We start from the raw sequence: 17,856 nt of genomic DNA on the forward strand, positions 1-17,856 counted from the left end.
TTATTAGATAAGCAGTATGGTCTAATGGGTAGAGACCGGGCCTAGAAGTCAGAAGGACCTGGGCACTAATCCCCACTCTGTCACTTGTCTGCTGTGTGACCTTGGGCAAGTCACTTCTTTCTCTGTGCCTCAGTTACCTCATCTGTAAAATGGGGATTAAGACCATGAGACCCATGTGGGACAGGGACTGTGTCCAACCTGATGGCTTTGTAGCTACCCCAGTGCTTAGTACAGTGCCTGGAACATGGAAGCAGCGTGGCTCAGTGGAAAGAGTCCTGGCTTTTGAGTGAGAGGCCATGGGTTCAAATCCCAGCTCTGACACTTGTCACCTGTGTGACTTTGGGCAAGTCACTTCACTTCTCTGGGCCTCAGTTACCTCATCTGTAAAATGGGGATGTAGACTGTGAGCCCCACGTGGGACAACCTGATCACCTTGTAACCTCCCCAGCGCTTAGAACAGTGCTTTGCACATAGTAAGCGCTTAATAAATGCCATTATTATCATTATTATTATTATAGCATATGCTTAACATATACCATTAGCAACAACTGGAAGTGATCTGTAAACCACAGCTGGGAGTTGGCAATGTGAGATTAACAAAGGAGAGTGAAGCATGAGAATATAATTCAGCTGAAATGGGGGTAAGGTTCCAGAATTGTGAATCAATTTGGGGGAAATTTGATGGGGAGTCCAAGCAGGACATGATGACTTGGAATAGATGGAGGGAGACTAAAGATTAAAGTTTTTTAAACCAATTTTTTAGGGAGGGGTATTTAAGTGAGACGGTAGATGTGGAACCTGTAATTGGTGACTGGAATTATAGAGTTGGTGAGGCTAAACTTGTTACAATAATAATGAAAATGATTATAGCAATAATGAAAACAATCATGGTATTTACTAAGCTTTTGGACCAAACACTGTAGTAAGGACTTTGGTAGATAGCACATAATTTCTATCCCAGATGGGGACAATGTTCTAAAGTGTCAGGAGAATAAATATTTAATCCTCATTTTACAGATAAGGTACCCGAAGCCCAGAGAAGTTAAATGACTTTGCCAGGTCACATAGCAGACATATGTTTTAGTTAGGATTAGAATACATAAAAATGATTACTTATGTAGCCAAGTTGGTGAGAAGGTGTTTTAAAGCAGATACAAGGAATTAAGTGTCTGGGTTGGCATCAGAAGCTTCCAGAGGGATATTGAAATCTCCAAGGATGAATCTAGGAAAGGAGAGAAAAATCACTATTTCAGAGATAAATTGCTCGGAAAGGTGGAGACAAAACCAGGGGAGCAGTAGATGATGTATGTTGCCAACTTGTACTTCCCAAGCACTTAGTACAGTGCTCTGCACATGGTAAGCGCTCAATAAATGCTATTGAATGAATGAAATGAATGACTGCAAGTAGTATTTATATTGGGTCTTAGAGTTCAATGATGTGGGCTTCAAAGGAAGAGGGGAGGAGGAAGGGTGAAGGAAAATTTCTCCTCAGTTGAAGATGGATTCCACAGGCTGCATCTGGTAAATATGATTTACCGTGCCAAGGTAAGGGGACAGTGGGAGGAGTAGGAATGGGTTGGATGGGAGTGAACTCACAGGGGCATCATTAGTGTCAAGAGAGGAGGGCAGGAGTGTGGTAATCAGAGGATGGTGTGGGGAGAATGGAAAATCAATCAATCATATTTATTGAGCGCTTACTGTGTGCAGAGCACTGTACTAAGTGCTTGGGAAGTATAAGTTGGCAACATAAATCCTAGGTAATTGTGATATTCTTTAAGTGCTTACTCTTTGCCAAACACTGAACTAAGTGCTGAGATAGATATGGTATAATCATGCCCCACAAGAGGCTCACAGTATAAGTACAAGGGGGAACAGGTATTGAATCCCCATTTTGCAGATGAGGGAACTGCTGTACAGAGAAGTTAATTGTCTTGCCCAAGATCACACAGCAGGTGTGAAGTTGTGACTTATCCAAGATCCCAAAGCAGGTATGTGGCAGAACTGAATTTAGAATCCAGGGCCTCTGACTCCCAAGCCTGCACTTTATCCACTAGGCAATACTCCTACCAAAGTGTAGGAAGGGAAGAAATATTGATTGAGGAATTTTCTGGGAATTGAGAGATAGGCATTCCTGTAAGGCATCAATTTGAAGAGTTAAGGGGATCATGTTATTATGTTTGTTAGAAAAGCAGCGTGGCTCAGTGGAAAGAGCCGGGCTTTGGAGTCAGAGGTCATGGGTTCAAATCCCAGCTCCGCCAATTGTCAGCTGTGTGACTTTGGGCTTCTCTGGGCCTCAGTAACCTCATCTGTAAAATGAATATTAAAGACTGTGAGCCCCCCGTGGGACAACCTGATCACCTTGTAATCTCCCCAGCACTTAGAACAGTGCTTTGCACATAGTGAGTGCTTAATAAATGCCATTATTATTATTATTATTGAGGTTTCAAAACTCACTGGAAGTACAGGGGAAGTTTGTCAAAGCAATGAAGACAGAGGGTACCCTGCTAAGAAAATTAGCAGTAAGCAGATTAATTTGCATCAGGCAGCTCATATTTCCTCCTCAGCTATCAGCTAGGGAACCAATGGGAGAAAATGGAATGGTGCTAGCCAGCAGCTAGAAAGAGGCAACAACTGAATAAAGATAAGGCAGAATAATGGAATAGTTTTGCACAGAGAATCATATTTTCTTTTGGGACCTAGCAATTATGAAAAGCAGCATGCTGAAATGAGACACTGGATGTGACCAAAGATGCTATGTTCTGCTGCTTTGGACTGCCCAGGGGGAGTCGTGGAAGGAAAGTAGAGGATTGTGCGATATGAAGAGAAAATTCAACTTTTTTAGCAGATGAAGGTATAAATATGCTGAAAAGGAAAGCCCTTAATGGAGGAGAGTAGGTCACAGGTGTCCAGAAACACTAAATAGGTGCTCAGGAGAAAGTTTGATGCCCTGCATCACCACACTCTGTTGTCCTGATCTTTTTACTCCTTTATTTAGCCATGCATCATTGGATAGCATAATGCTTAGGTAGCAGAATTTAGTAACAGCATTCAATTCTATGTTGCCGTTGAAAATCTGGGTTCTATGTAGAATTTCCTGGAACCAGCTGATATATGATCTTGGATTTCCTTTCATTTTACCATCAGCACTGTGCCAAATTTGAAATTATCTATAATGTGGAGTGTCTCATTAATAATAATGATGGCATTTGTTAAGTGCTTACTACTTGTGAAGCACTGTTCTAAGTGCTGTGGAGGATACAAGGTGATCAGGTTGTCCCACGTGGGGCTCACAGTCTTAATCCCCATTTTCCAGATGAGGTAACTGAGGCTCAGAGAAGTTGTGACTTGCCCAAGGTCACACAGCAGACATGTGGGGGAGCCGGGATTAGAACCCATGACCTCTGACTCCCAAGCCTGGGCTCTTTCCACCGAGCAACACTGCTTCTCTAATTTGTCAATTAATCTTAATTAATCTGTCAGTTAAGGTTGACAGATGAGCCTTGGTGCTCGGCAGTAGGACTGAACTTCCACAGTACTCCTCCCGGTCTCTCTTCCTTACCAATCAGTGCTTGGCATATAGTAAGTGCTTAACAAATACTATTTTATTATTATTATTATTAGGGCATGGAGTTTAACAGTAAGGTAAATAGCAGCACTGATGAAGCAGTATGGCCTGGTGGAAAGAAGATGGGCCTGTGAGTCAAAGGACCTGGGTTTTAATCCCAGCACTGTCATTTCTCTGCTGTGTGACCTTGGAAAAGTTGCTTAACTTCTCTGTGCCTCAGTTCTTTCACCTGTAAGATGATGCTGGTGACTATGGTATTTGCTAAACATCAACTGTGCACCAAGCACTGTTCTAAGCAATAGTGGTAGCTGTAGGTTAATCAGGTCAGAACGTGTCCCACGTAGGGCTCTCAATTTAAATAGAAGGGAAAATAGCGGAAGTGACATGGACTAGTGGAGAAACCACACACCTGGAAGTCAGAGGACCTGGGTTCTAATCCAACACTATCATTTACCTCATCATCATCATCATCAATCGTATTTATTGAGCGCTTACTGTGTGCAGAGCACTGTACTAAGCGCTTGGGAAGTACAAGTTGGCAACATATAGAGACAGTCCCTACCCAACAGTGGGCTCACAGTCTAAAAGGGGGAGACAGAGAACAAAACCAAACATACTAAGAAAATAAAATAAAAAAATAGATATGTACAAGTTAAATAAATAAATAGAGTAATAAATATGTACAAACACATATACATATATACAGGTGCTGTGGGGAAGGGAAGCAGGTCACCTGCTGTGTGACCTTGGAAAAGTCACCTAGCTTCTCTGTGTCTCAGTTTTTTCATCCATAAAATGATGATGGTGACTATGTTTGTTAAGCACTAACTGTGTGCCAAGCACTTTTCTAAGCAATGGAGGTAGCTACAGGTTAATCATTTCAGACCCAGTCTCCGTCCCACATGAGGCTCGCAGTCTAAATAGGAGGGAAAAGAGGGGAAGTTTCATGGCCTAGTGGAAAAACCACAGACCTGGAAGTCAGAGGACCTGGGTTTTAGTCCTGACTCTGCCACTTACTTTCTGTGTGACCCTAGATGTGTCTCTTCGCTTCTCTGTGCCTCAGTTTCATCAATCGGGGATTCAGTACCTGTTCTCCCTCCTGGTTAGACTGTGAGCCCCATGTGAGAGAGGGACTCTGTCCAACCAGGTTATCTTTTATCTACCCCAATGCTTAGTACGGCGGCTTTACAAACACCATTAATAAAAAGGGATTTAGTAGCAGTGCTCCCTCCTACTTGGACTGTTTATCCGTGTGGGACAGGGATTCTGTCGAATCAGATTATTTTGTATCTACTCCAGTGCTTGGTACAGTGCTTGGCATGTAGTAAGCTCTTAACAAATATCACAGTTCTTCTTCTTCTTTTCCTTATTATTATGAGGTAGACAGGAATGCTTAACATTGCCATCATCATTATCCAGCTACAAGTAGAACAGGGACAAGATAATAATAATGATGGCATTTATTAAGTGCTTACTATGTGCAAAGCACTGTTCTAAGCCCTGGGGAGGTTACAAGGTATTCAGGTTGTCCCACGGGGGGATCACAGAATTCATCCCCATTTTACGGATGAGGTAACTGAGGCCCAGAGAAGTTAAGTGACTTGCCGAAAGTCACACAGCTGACAATGGGTGGAGCCGGGATTTGAACCCATGACCTCTGACTCCAAAGCCCACGCTCTTTCCATTGAGCCATGCTGTCTCCTGCATCTCAGAGTACTCCTAATTTCTTTGGACAAATAACGGGATTTAAAGGTATTTTACACCCCATCATTCACATGCAATTACCTGTTTCCCCCTGGTGACAGCATGGTAACTTGCCTACCCATTGTACTTTCCCAGACTGCTTAGTAGTTATTACTTAATCTATAGTACTAGATGTCTATATCTTTATGAAATTGCATTCAGCTAGAAAAATATTCCAGAAAGGTCAGTGATTTATACTGCATATCCCAGATTTCAAGCTAACAACATGACCTAAAGCTAAAATACTTGTGTTACTTTTGCCCATCAGGACTGACTCTTGTAACAGCACTTCAAAATATTCAGTGATTCTCAGCACGTAGTTTGGTGCGGGGTTTTTCTGCTAAATGAATAATACTGTGCAAATTAAATGCTACCATCGAGTTAGTCCATGTAACAGATGTAACTGCACTTTCAGCGGACAAATGTATTTCTGTGTAATGATGCCAACGGCAGAAAATGGAATCTGTCATAAAAGATAAATTAACCAAGGTCCAGACCATGTTACCAACATTCCACACTAAATTTCATTTTCCTTGTTCTTCAAATGCTACTCTAAGTAAACACTGATAAGCAGTTTGAGTGATCGCATTGTTACTAAAAGCTGGATTTTATTGCACTCATGTTAGAAAAATATGATTGTCAGACTTTGGCCGCTTTGCTTATTATTTCTTGGTTAATCATATTGTAATTATCTGAGGTTTTAAAAGGAAATTAAATGAAATATGAAAGAAGATGCAAGTTCTGCTGGAAATTTACTTTTAGACTGTGAGCAGTCCACTGTTGGGTAGGGACTGTCTCTATATGTTGCCAACTTGTACTTCCCAAGCGCTTAGTACAGTGCTCTGCACACAGTAAGTGCTCAATAAATATGATTGATTGATTGAATTTACATTCACAAAAGTCAACTATTTTACATCATAAAGAACAGGCTGAATGCTCAGCAGCATTGAGCATGGTTTATATTGGATTTTTAAAATGCATCCCCTGACTAGATTTGAGATTTGCATTTTGCTGTCTAACATGAGACATTAAAATCCAGTTGTGAACTTAAATAATGAAGCTGGAGGAGAGGTAAAAATAGACTTTGTGATCAAATTATTTTCATTGGAACAAACTTCATAAATGTATACAATCAGGTTATCGAAAGCTTACTCCGTGCAGGGCACTGCCCTAAGCACTAGAGAGAGTACATTAAATAGACACTATCCCTGTCTTCTGGGAGCTTACAAGGGAGAGAAAATGTGAGTTTTCCATTTGCAGAGATACCTAGGATATAAGAAAACAAGGGATAGTTTAACCCCAGTCAGCACATCCTGGATATTTAACAATAATAATTAATTGTGGTATTTAGCAAGCACTTACTATGTGCCAACCGCTGTACTAAACACTGGGGTAGATAAAAGTTAATCAGGTTGGATACAGTCCCTGTCCCACAGTCTTAATCACAGTCTCAATTCCCATTCTACAGATGAGGGAACTGACAGAGAGAAGTGAAGTGGCATGTCGAAGGTCACACAGCAGACAGGCGGCAGAACCAGGATCAGAACCCAGGTCCTTCTGACCCCCAGGCCTGAGCTCTTTCCACTAGGCCATGTTGTTTCTCTATTTACTGAGTGCTTCTCTATTTATTGAGTGCACGCTGTATGTGAAGGGCACTGCTCTAGACAAGCTATTGCAGAGTATACACCAGACTCTGCTGCCTAAATACGTGCCATCTCTCAAATGAAGATTAAGATTTTGAACCTCATATAGACCGTGGATTGTGTCTAACCTGATTAACTTGTATCTACAACAGCATAAGACAACAACAACCACCTCAGCTCTTACTTAAGAAGTGCTAACAAGTACCATTAAAAACAAACAAACCAAAAATTAACTCTCCCCTGGCATAAACCTAACAGAACCTTGAGAAATCTTTGAGCCATGAATGCGAACCCTTGATAGACTCCACCAATCTTCTAACCCAAGGTAGCAATCAATCAATCAATGAGTTACATTTATTGAGCACTTACAGGGTGCAGCACCCTGTAATAGACACTTGGAAAAGTACAATACAACTGAGTTGTTGGGCATGATCCCTGCCCACAAGTCTTTTAAAGTCTATTTAGGGAGACCAGGTATCCAGATTTCTCGATACTGCAGAGGCTGAATTGTTTCATGCTTCAATCAATCAGATTTATTGAGTGCTTACTGTTTATAGAGCACTGTACTACATGCTTGGGAGAGTACAATATAATGATATAATAATAATTTTGGTATTCGCTAAGCATTTACCATGTGCCAGGTACTGTACTAAGCTCTGGGTGGATACAAGCAAATCGGGTTGGACACAGTCCCTGTCCCATATAGGGCTCACAGTCTTACTCCCCATTTTACGGATAAGGTAACTGAGGCACAGAGAAGTGAAGTGACTTGCCTAAGGTCATACAGCAGACAAGAGGCAGAGCAGGGATTAAAATCATGACCTTCTGATGCCCAAGCTCTAGCCTCTATGACTTCCTGTCCACAACAAGCTTACAGTCTAGAGGGATGCTTCAGTTCTTTAGTGCCTGGCACATAGTAAGCGCTTAACAAATACCATCATTATAATTATTTATAATGTCAAAAGCCTAAAAAAAAATGGTTCACTGAAATGAGTGCAATTCAGCCAGTGAGTGGGGTGAGACAGCAAGAGAGATATGTGTTCATCTCCCTTCCTATGCTACAAGGATGCTACAGAGAAGAGCAGCGTGAAGCAGCGTGGTTCAGTGGAAAGAGCCCGGGCTTTGGAGTCAGAGGTCATGGGTTCAAATCCCGGCTCTGCCATTTGTCAGCTGTGTGACCTTGGGCAAGCCACTTCTCTGTGCCTCAGTTACCTCATCTGTAAAATGGGGATTAAGACTGTGAGCCCCAAGTGGGACAACCTGATCACCTTGTATCCCCCCCAGCGCTTAGAACAGTGCTTTGCACATAGTAAGCGCTTAACAAATACCACCATTATTATTATTAAGAGGGCAGTGGGGAGCAAATGCAGAACCTGGGCCCTGAAATCCAAGGTTGTAGACCTCAGGGTGGCTACCCAAACAGCATTAAGCAGTGTGGCGCAGTGGCAAGATCACAGGATTAGGAGTCGGGAGACATCAGTTCTACTTTGTTGCTGCGTGATGTTGGGCAAATCAATTAACTTCTCTGTGCCTCATTCTGTTTTCATTTGGTTGTATTTATTGAGAGCTTACTTTCTGTAAAGCACTGTACTAAGCTCTTGGGAGAGTACAATACAACAATAAGCAGTCACATTTCCTACCCACAGCTAGCATGCAATCTACCTAAAAGGTGTGTTCTCCCTCTCTTAGACTATGAGTTCCATGTGGGACAGTGTCTGTGTCCAATCTGATTATCTTGTATTTACCCCAGAGTTTGACTCCTAATCAGGGCTTAACAAACATCCCAAATTATTTCTTGATTTACCAAATCTGGGGTTACATAGCAACTCTGATCGCCAAGCCTGGATTTTGGACTTGAGCTGTCAAAATGACTCTGTTAGTTGGGGGCTGCTGCTAATTCTGCTAGCCCCACCCAAATGAAAGTGGCAGGACTTTCGGTCAACTTCCCCATCCTGGGCGCAAATGCCACCACTCCTATTCCATCCCAGTGGTCCCATTTGAGATGCAACCAAAGACAGGACAGTTTATCTGGAGGAATCATCGCTGGATCCAGAGTGGCCTCAGCCAGTCCTGCACCCTGAGGTAAGAGTAAGAAGTAATAGTAGTAAATAATGATAATATTAATTAGAGTATTCTTTAATCACTTACTATGTATCAAGAACTGTACTAAATGCTTGGGCTTGTACAAGATCATCGGGTTGAACATAGTCCCTGTCCCACATGGCGCTCCCAGTCTTAATCCCCATTTTACAGATGAGGGAACTGAGGCACAGAGAAGTGAAGTGATTTGCCCAAGATCCCTCAGCAGACAAGTGGCCAAGCCAGGATTAAAACCCATGACCTTCTGACTCTCAAGCCCTTACTCTTTCCACTACACCACGCTGGTTCACCTTCACAAAATGGCAGCCACCCAAGAACATGCCAACCTCAAGACACTGGAGCCCCGGGAAAAAAATTTTCAAACTATGTGACCAATCGTCACATAGGCTCCTGAGTTCCCCGAACTCTGTCTCCAGCATCTCCATATCACCCAAGGTCTGGGAGTTGCTGCTGGGAAGGAGGCTCCTGATCCAGGGGAAAATGGTCCAGCCACAGGGCGGTGAGGGGGACCGGGGGGGGCAGTGGGGCTGTGGGTAGCATGGTCCTCATCATCATCATCAATCGTATTTATTGAGCGCTTACTGTGTGCAGAGCACTGTACTAAGCGCTTGGGAAGTACAAGTTGGCAACATATAGAGACAGTTCCTACCCAACAGTGGGCTCACAACCTAAAAGGGGGAGATCCTGGGGCAGGTGTGAGCATGGAGGAAGCCCCCAGGCCCCTCAGATGCTACATAGCCAAGATGGCAATGTGAGGGATGGTGGGTGGGTGTGTGTGTGTGTGTGTGTGTGTGTGTGTGTGTGTGTGTGTGTGTGTGTGTGTGTGTCTAGGTTTTGGAAGAGGGGTGATCTAAAATCAGCTGGGGGAATGGAGGGGTAGTACAATACAGCAGAGTTGGTACATACAGACTCTGCCTACGAGGAGTCGAGGGAGAAGTGATAAAAGAAAAACTACTGAGGCAGAGACAGTAAATACTACCTTCCTTTCCTTATTTCTCTCCCCTTGGGCTGTTGCCAACATCTTCTTTTTTCTCTCCTTTCTCCCTTTTCCTCTAAACTCCCTTCCTTATCTGTTCTCCTCTCCTTTTTTTCCCCCTCTCTTTTTCCTGTTCTTTGTTTTTCTTTATTTTTGTTGGCTGTTCTCTCCTTTTAGGGACAGGGAGGGTATCCATCCATTCTGTCTACCCAGTGTTTAGGAGAGTGCTTAGCAAATAGTAACTTCTTAAGTACATTGTATTATTATTATTATACTCATATCATCGTATAATAATGCTATTATTATTATATTTTTTATCCTTTCCAACTGACAGCACCCATTTTTTTCTGGCTCTGTACCATTTTAGACTCCCCCTCCCTCCCTACTAATAATTGCATTAATGAAATGTGAATGTGTAGCCAGCTCCTAGGGTAATTTGGGCCTATCACTCTGTATCAATTCAACAGAGTGGCATGGAAAACCAACAGGTAGAGTGAGACCTGTAGACAGAGTGATTTGGGCATTAGATTTTACCTTAGGGTATGCTTCTGGAAGTTTCCACATCAGTACAAAAAAACCCAAAACACTTCTGTTCAGATTTGAATTTAATTTAGAGATTTTTTCCGGTGTAAGTGCCCTGCTACTTCCTTCCCAATCCAGCTGCTTACAACCCACTGACTTTCCAGATCCTTGCACCATTTTCCTGATGCTTCTGCTCCCTCCAGTTCCCCTTCTGTCTGGGACCTATTTTTGAAAACATGTTTTGGCGGGCAGGGCTCCAACACCTTAGACCTTGTTCCTTACCCACAAAGGTTGCAAAGGTTTCTAGACCTTGAGGATTATGATAAATGTTAAGCACTTACTATGCATCAAGCATTATTTTAAGAGCTGGGGTAGATACAAGTTAATCAGGTTAGATACAATTCCTTTCCCACACGGGCTCACAATCTAGTAGGAGGGAGATTCAGAATTGAATCTTCATTTTACACTTGAGAAAGCTGAGGCACAAAGTGAAGTGACTTTCCCAAGGTCACACAGTCCAGCTTTCCTGCATGGAAATCCTCCATATTATTCTAGGAGTAATATGAATAAGGCTTCAACCCTCAAATTAACTAATTCCACAAAATAAACTCATTCTGAAGAACAAATGTAAAAACCATGTTGCCTATGCTCCTAAACTAACTCAAACTCATGTTATTTTAGGACAAATAACTTTCTGGATGGGCCTAAAATTGCCTGATGTGTGAAAATGAAAGCTTACTGTAATAGGATTTCTCGTAATACACATTTCAACAATCAAGCTCACAATTATGAAGAGTCTGAATTCTTATTGATTTCCCAAAATGTAGCAAGCAGCCTGCTTCCAGAATAGGGTGGGACAGGACTAAAATAGGCTTTAAGATAAAGCCTCTGATCTTGGGGATGGAGTCACGTGGATCTGCTGGCTGGAGCATGTGAGAAGCGTGACTGACAGAGCCAAACCCAAACACTTCATTCCTTTAATGCCAACCTACTCACTGTACCTTAATCTCATCTATCTTGCCGCTTTTTGGCCAACGTCCTCCCTCTGGCCTAGATGTACTCCCTCCTCATATCTTCAGTTCCCTCATCTGTAAAATGGGGATTAGGACTGTGAGCCCCTTGTGGGACATGGACTGATTACCTGATTATCTACCTCAGTGCTTAGAACAGTGCTTGGCACAAAACTCTTAATTCCAGTAAAAAATGCCATGAAAAAGAGTAAGCTTATGAGGCACCTTGAAACCAATGCTTTGTTCCTATGAAAATCAGCTTATCTGATATCCATATTTTTTGAAGAGTCTGTTACAATCCTTATAGTCCTTTTAGTTTTATTTTTTATGGTATTTAAGTGCTTACTATGTGTCAAGCACTGTTCTAAGCACTGGGGTGAATACAGTCCCTTTTCCTCATGGGACTAACAGTCTAAGTAGGAGGGAGAACAGGTTTTGAATCCCCATTTTTTGAAGTTGAGGAAACTGAGGTCCAGAGGAAGTGAGTGGATTGCCCAGAGTTACACACCAGGCAAGTGATGGAGTTGGGATTGGAACCCAGGTTCTCTGGCCATCAGGCCCATCCTTTAGCCACTAGGCCATGCTACTTTCCAGTGATGTCAGTCATGGAGGCAAAAATACACATAATGTAGGAACAGTGGTAGTAATCATATTTATAGAACACCACTGAGTGCAATACTCTGTCCTAAGTACTTGGAAATACAAAACAAGTGACATGTTCCCTACCCACATAGAATTGGCACTGCAGTAGGAGTAAATTCCTTTATCGAGGGAGGTGTAAGATTATTAGGTATTCATTAGTGCCTGTTGGAAGTCTTGAAGCAAGTGAGTGTTTACATGGCTAGCTAGATCAAGATAGGATGGTTAGGGGCATCATCATTTTACTGTAGTTTATCAGGGAAACTCTGCAGAAGTTAGATTTCAGGGGCAAGAAAAGGAAATAAGCCTAATAAAAATCTCACTTCCATGCCTCATTCATCTCCCCTGCAAGCTTACACCTCTAGCCTTCCCATTTTCTCTTCATTGGTGAATCCAAACTTCTGTGTGGAAAAATCTGTTCTGCCTTTCAATTCACCTACACTAACAATTCCTTTTTAAAGTCATTGTCTTGTTCCTTAGTGCTTTACACATTCTGACCACACTGCCTTTTGGGTTTGGGCCTGGGCTGTGCCATATTCTGTCTTGCCACTGACCCTTGTCCAGGTTCTCCCTCTGATCTGGAACTCCCTCCCCTTCAGATACGAAAGACCACCACTCTCCCCATCTTCAAAGCCTTAGTAAAATCACATTTCTAGACTCTGAGCCCATTGTTGGGTAGGGACCATCTCTATGTGTTGCCAACTTATACATCCCAAGCGCTTAGTACAGTGCTCTGCACACAGTAAGCACTCAATAAATACTATTGAATGAATGAATGAATGAATCCAACTTCTATTCCACCTTCAGAGCCTTATTAAAGGCATATCTCCTCCAAGAGGCCTTCCCCAACTAAGCCCTCTTTTCCTTTTCTTCAGCTCCCTTCTGTGTCACTCTGACTTGCTCTCTTAATTCACCACCACTCTCAGCCCCACATCACTTAAATACATATCTGAAATGTATTTATATTAATGTCTGTCTTTCCCTCTAGACTGTGAGCTCACTGTGGGCAGGGAATGTGTCTGTTATATTGTTAAATTGTACTGTCCAAAGCTCTTGGTACAGTGCTCTGCACATTAGTGCTCAATGAATACAAGTGATGGACTGATTTCCAACCAGTTGCTGAAAGTGGAGAAGGCACAGTAAGTGACCAAAATATACTGTGAAGCAATGGGGAGGCCACTGCAGCAGACACACCAGCCTGGTGTGGTGTGATTGAGTGAAAATTTGCTTCATGAAAACTGGGGCTTCTAGAAAGCAGACTCTTTGAGAGAGCTCCCTGACCCAGGCAAACCTTGTAGTACAGTATGCCCTGTTTAAGCAAACAGTGTACAGGAGAACATCATTCATTACAGTAAGCACCCAATAAATATCATTTATTGATTGATTGATTCATGTATCAGTCTCTTTAACCATGCTCTAATGAATGATTAGGATTTCAGTGTCAGTATTGTCTCCTGAGAAATCAAAGGACCATGCATACCCTTTTTCCTCCTGTCAATAACTATGCCATCTCTGCTAAGGCTGTCTTAGGGAACATTATGGGGAGCTGATGGTTACTTTGGAGGGCTCTTGCCAGGCCTGAAATTGTCCCATCTCCTCTGCTTCCATCCATTGAACCACTATGGGTTCAAATTTATCTTGCCCAAGTCTGATATGCTTCCAGGCAAGAGGAGTCTGGATGACATATATATCATTGGGAAACAAGAATGCCTCATCTCGTGACCCTTTCACTCTTCCTAAAATCCTGCTGCAACCTGATTCTCTGGGAAATTATGCATTCCTGAAAAAGTATGACTAGGACAAAGTCCTTCTCTCCAATTTGCATTCTTTTCCCCCTCTTAATTCAGCATCTATTGAAATTTAAAGTAGAATTGGTCTCTCACTTTTAATGTTAGAAGCAATTTATTTTTCTAGCCTCATATATGGAAAGAATAATCCTTTGGATACATCTAAAATTTTAATATTTTGAATTAATATGACACTTCCTTCTAGCAATAGAAAAAAATGACCTGAATAGAGTATTAGACCAGAATATAGAAATATTTTCCCCCAATAGCCCTAGCTGAGGATTCACAGTTTCATATTTCAAGCAATGGAATTACTATGTGCAGAGCCCTGAACTAAGTGGTGATGATGATGATGGTATTTGTTAAGCGCTATGTGCCAAGCACTGTTCTAAGCACTGGGGTAGATACAAGGCAATCAGGTTGCCCCATGTGGGGCTCACAGTCTTCATCCCCATTTTACAGATGAGGTAACTGAGGCACAGAGAAGTTACCTGACTTGTTCAAAGTCACACAGCTGATAAGTGGCAGAGCCAGGATTAGAACCCATGAAACCCTGACTCTCAAACCCGGGCTTTTTCCACTAAGCCACGCTGCTTCTCAAGTGTTTGGAAGAGTATGATACAACAGAGTTGGTAGACATGTTCCTTGCCCACAAGTAGCTTACAGTACAGAAGGAGGAGATCATATATTCGAGATTGTCCTTTAATTCACTGATCTGTGTGGAGGGGACTCAGAATTGTCCTGCACAGGAATATCTCAGGTTTCAGTAGTTTCACGATACACACACCCCAGGGATACAGCAATTATTGCTTCATTTATTGCTTCTTGAGAAGCAAAAATCTGTAAAATGGAGATTGACTGAGCCCACGTGTGACAACCTGATTTCCTAGTATCTACCATGGCACTTAAAACAGTGCTTGGCACATAATAAGCGCTTAACCAATACCATCATCATCATAACCCATGTTGCAGCCATCCTCTTCTGTTCTCTATCTACACTCACTCCCTTGGTGAACTCATTCACTCCCATGGCTTCCACTATTATCTCTATGCTGATGACACCCAAATCTATATCTCCTCCCCTGCTCCCTCTCCCTCCCTCCAGGCTCGTACCTCTTCCTGCCTTCAGGACATCTCCATCTGGATGTCTGCCGACCATCTAAAACTCAATATGTCCAAGACTGAACTGCTTATATTCCCTCCCAAACCCTGTCCTCTCGCTGACTTTCCCGTCACTGTAGATGGCACTATCATCCTTCCTGTCTCACAAGCCCGCAACCTTGGTATTATCCTCGACTTCACTCTCTCATTCACCCCACACATCTAATCCATCACCAAAACCTGCTGGTCTCACCTCCACAACATCGCCAAGATCTGCCCTTTCCTCTCCATCCAAACCGCCAACTTGCTGGTTCAATCTCTCATCCTATCCCGACTGGATTACTGCATCAGCCTCCTCTCTGATCTTCCATCCTCCTGCCTCTCCCCGCTTCAGTTTATACTTCACTCTGCTGCCCGGATTATCTTTGTACAGAAATGTTCTGGGCATGTCACTCTCCTCCTCAGAAATCTCCAGTGGTTGCCTGTCAACCTACTAATCAAGCAAAAACTCTTCACATTCAGCTTCAAGGCTCTCCATCACCTCACCCCCTCCTACCTCACCTCCCTTCTCTCCTTCTACAGCCTGCACCCTCCGCTCCTCTGCCACTAACCACTTCACTGTGCCTCCTTCTTACCTGTCCCGCCATTGACCCCCCAGCCCACATCCTTCCCCTGGCCTGCGATGCCCGCCCTCCACACGTCCACCAAGCTAGCTCTCTTCCTCCCTTCAAAGCCCTACTGATAGCTCACCTCCTCCAGGAGGCCTTCCCAGACTGATCCCCCTTTTTCCTCTCCTCCTCTCCATCCCCCCCACCCTACCTCCTTCCCCTCCCCACAGCACTTGTATATATTTGTACAGCTTTATTACTCTATTTATTTTACTTGTATAAATTTACTACTCTATTTTGTTAATGATGTGCATATAGCTATAATTCTATTTATTCTGACGATTTTGACACCCGTCTACATGTTTTGTTTTGTTGTCTGTCTCCCCCTTCTAGACTGTGAGCCCATTGTTGCGTAGAGACCTTCTCTATATGTTGCCGACTTGTACTTCCTAAGTGCTTAGTACAGTGCTCTGCACACAGTAAGTTCTCAATGAATATGATTGAATGAATGAATGAATCCCATGATTATAGGCATCTCAGTAACACCTTTTATATTATTTGATTCCTTTTCCTAGATCAAACTACTTCACAATCCAATCTCCCTAGGTATGCACCCTATAATGTTGATGTCTTACCCAGTGCAAAAGCCCGACCACCTAAAATCCCAATCAAACATTACAGCTAAGTAAATCTCTCCCTGCTTCCTCCCCCTCAGTCCTGAGATTCAGCAAGCAGCAATGAATAGATCTTGAAGGAAGCTTGGCCCTCAATTTTTGTCAGATTTCCAATTGGTAGATGAAGAAGGCCCCTGAGCCATGATGTTATCAAACTGAGGAGGCATTTTAACTTAAAAATGGAAGATACAGTTGTCATTCAGAGGAATCATTATCCAAAGAGAACTCAGCAAATGCAGACAATCCAAGGCTGCATCGTGCAATGTGGAAGCAGATGAAAAATAAACTGAGGTCTCTCCGTCACTGGATGAGATTTAGTGATGAAGAAGTCTCGTCCCAGTTTTCATTTATGAAAAAGATAGAAAGTATGACTGCAGTGGAGAGAGGAGTTCAAAGGTGTGCAGAGGTGTTTGGGAGTTGGCCTGCTAAAAGGTATTTTACTAAAACAAGATTACTGTTCTGGCTAAATTAGGCAAATTCTTCATTAAAGTTAAAAAAATCACTGCAACCATCAGCAGAACAGGCTTATATTTCTGTGGTTTTCTGCAAAGACTCGTAATATACAACTCTTCATTTGGGTTCTGTCGTGATGCTTTACTTTGAATTACTTTAACCAAACTAAACAATAGTTTCAGGACATTTAATTCTTCAGTTGACAGCTTGTAAATAGCATTTTGAATTAGTTTTCCAGGGATTAGGGGAGCAGATCACAGTGCACAACACTACAGTATTTGGAAAAACATTATGCCAATAAGCACAGCACATCCTCATGTTCAAGGGACTTCACCTTTCTGTATCATGGGATACACTGAGTTCCACAAGCTCTGCAATGAGAGGAGGTAATTGAAGCAAAACCGTCATTGGTTCCCCGTGTTCTTAAAACTGCGGTAGGGGACAAATAATTGAGCCACCTTCAAGTCCAATTCTAATCGACATTCTACAATTGGGCTACATTCTAGTAGTCCAAGGAACAACTGTATATCTCTCCCTGAAATAAAATTCACATCTGAGGGTCAAATTCCATTTCCAAAGATGGAAATCTAATTCCCACTTTACAAAACCTCTCTTAGAAAGATAATGTGCATAGCTGAGATTTATATAAGTTCCACTGCACAAAATTAAAAAATCATTTTGAAGTACTAAACAAATCCAATTTTAACAATGAATTGTGCACACAGGGGGTTGTGGAACTAATTATTTTCACCATCTAAGTGCCTACTGCTGTTTATCAAGTTCGCAAGATAAATGTTTTAATTCACCGCATTTACATAAATCCCCTAGCAGTGCCTTCTTTATCAATGCTTTTAGAAAATGAATTCATTATAAAATACTTTCTACCTTTTTCAATTAGCATAGTCACATTTGCACTTTGGGTTCTATCATTGCTTTATTAAGCTCATTTTAAAACATTTTCATCAGTTTGAAAAAAAAGCTGAACAGAATGTCAGGTTGTTTTCTTTTTTTTATTTATTAATTTCCATGGTCCTG

The sequence above is a fragment of the Tachyglossus aculeatus genome, chromosome 14, assembly GCF_015852505.1.
Source record: "Tachyglossus aculeatus isolate mTacAcu1 chromosome 14, mTacAcu1.pri, whole genome shotgun sequence".
NCBI lineage: Eukaryota > Metazoa > Chordata > Mammalia > Monotremata > Tachyglossidae > Tachyglossus > Tachyglossus aculeatus.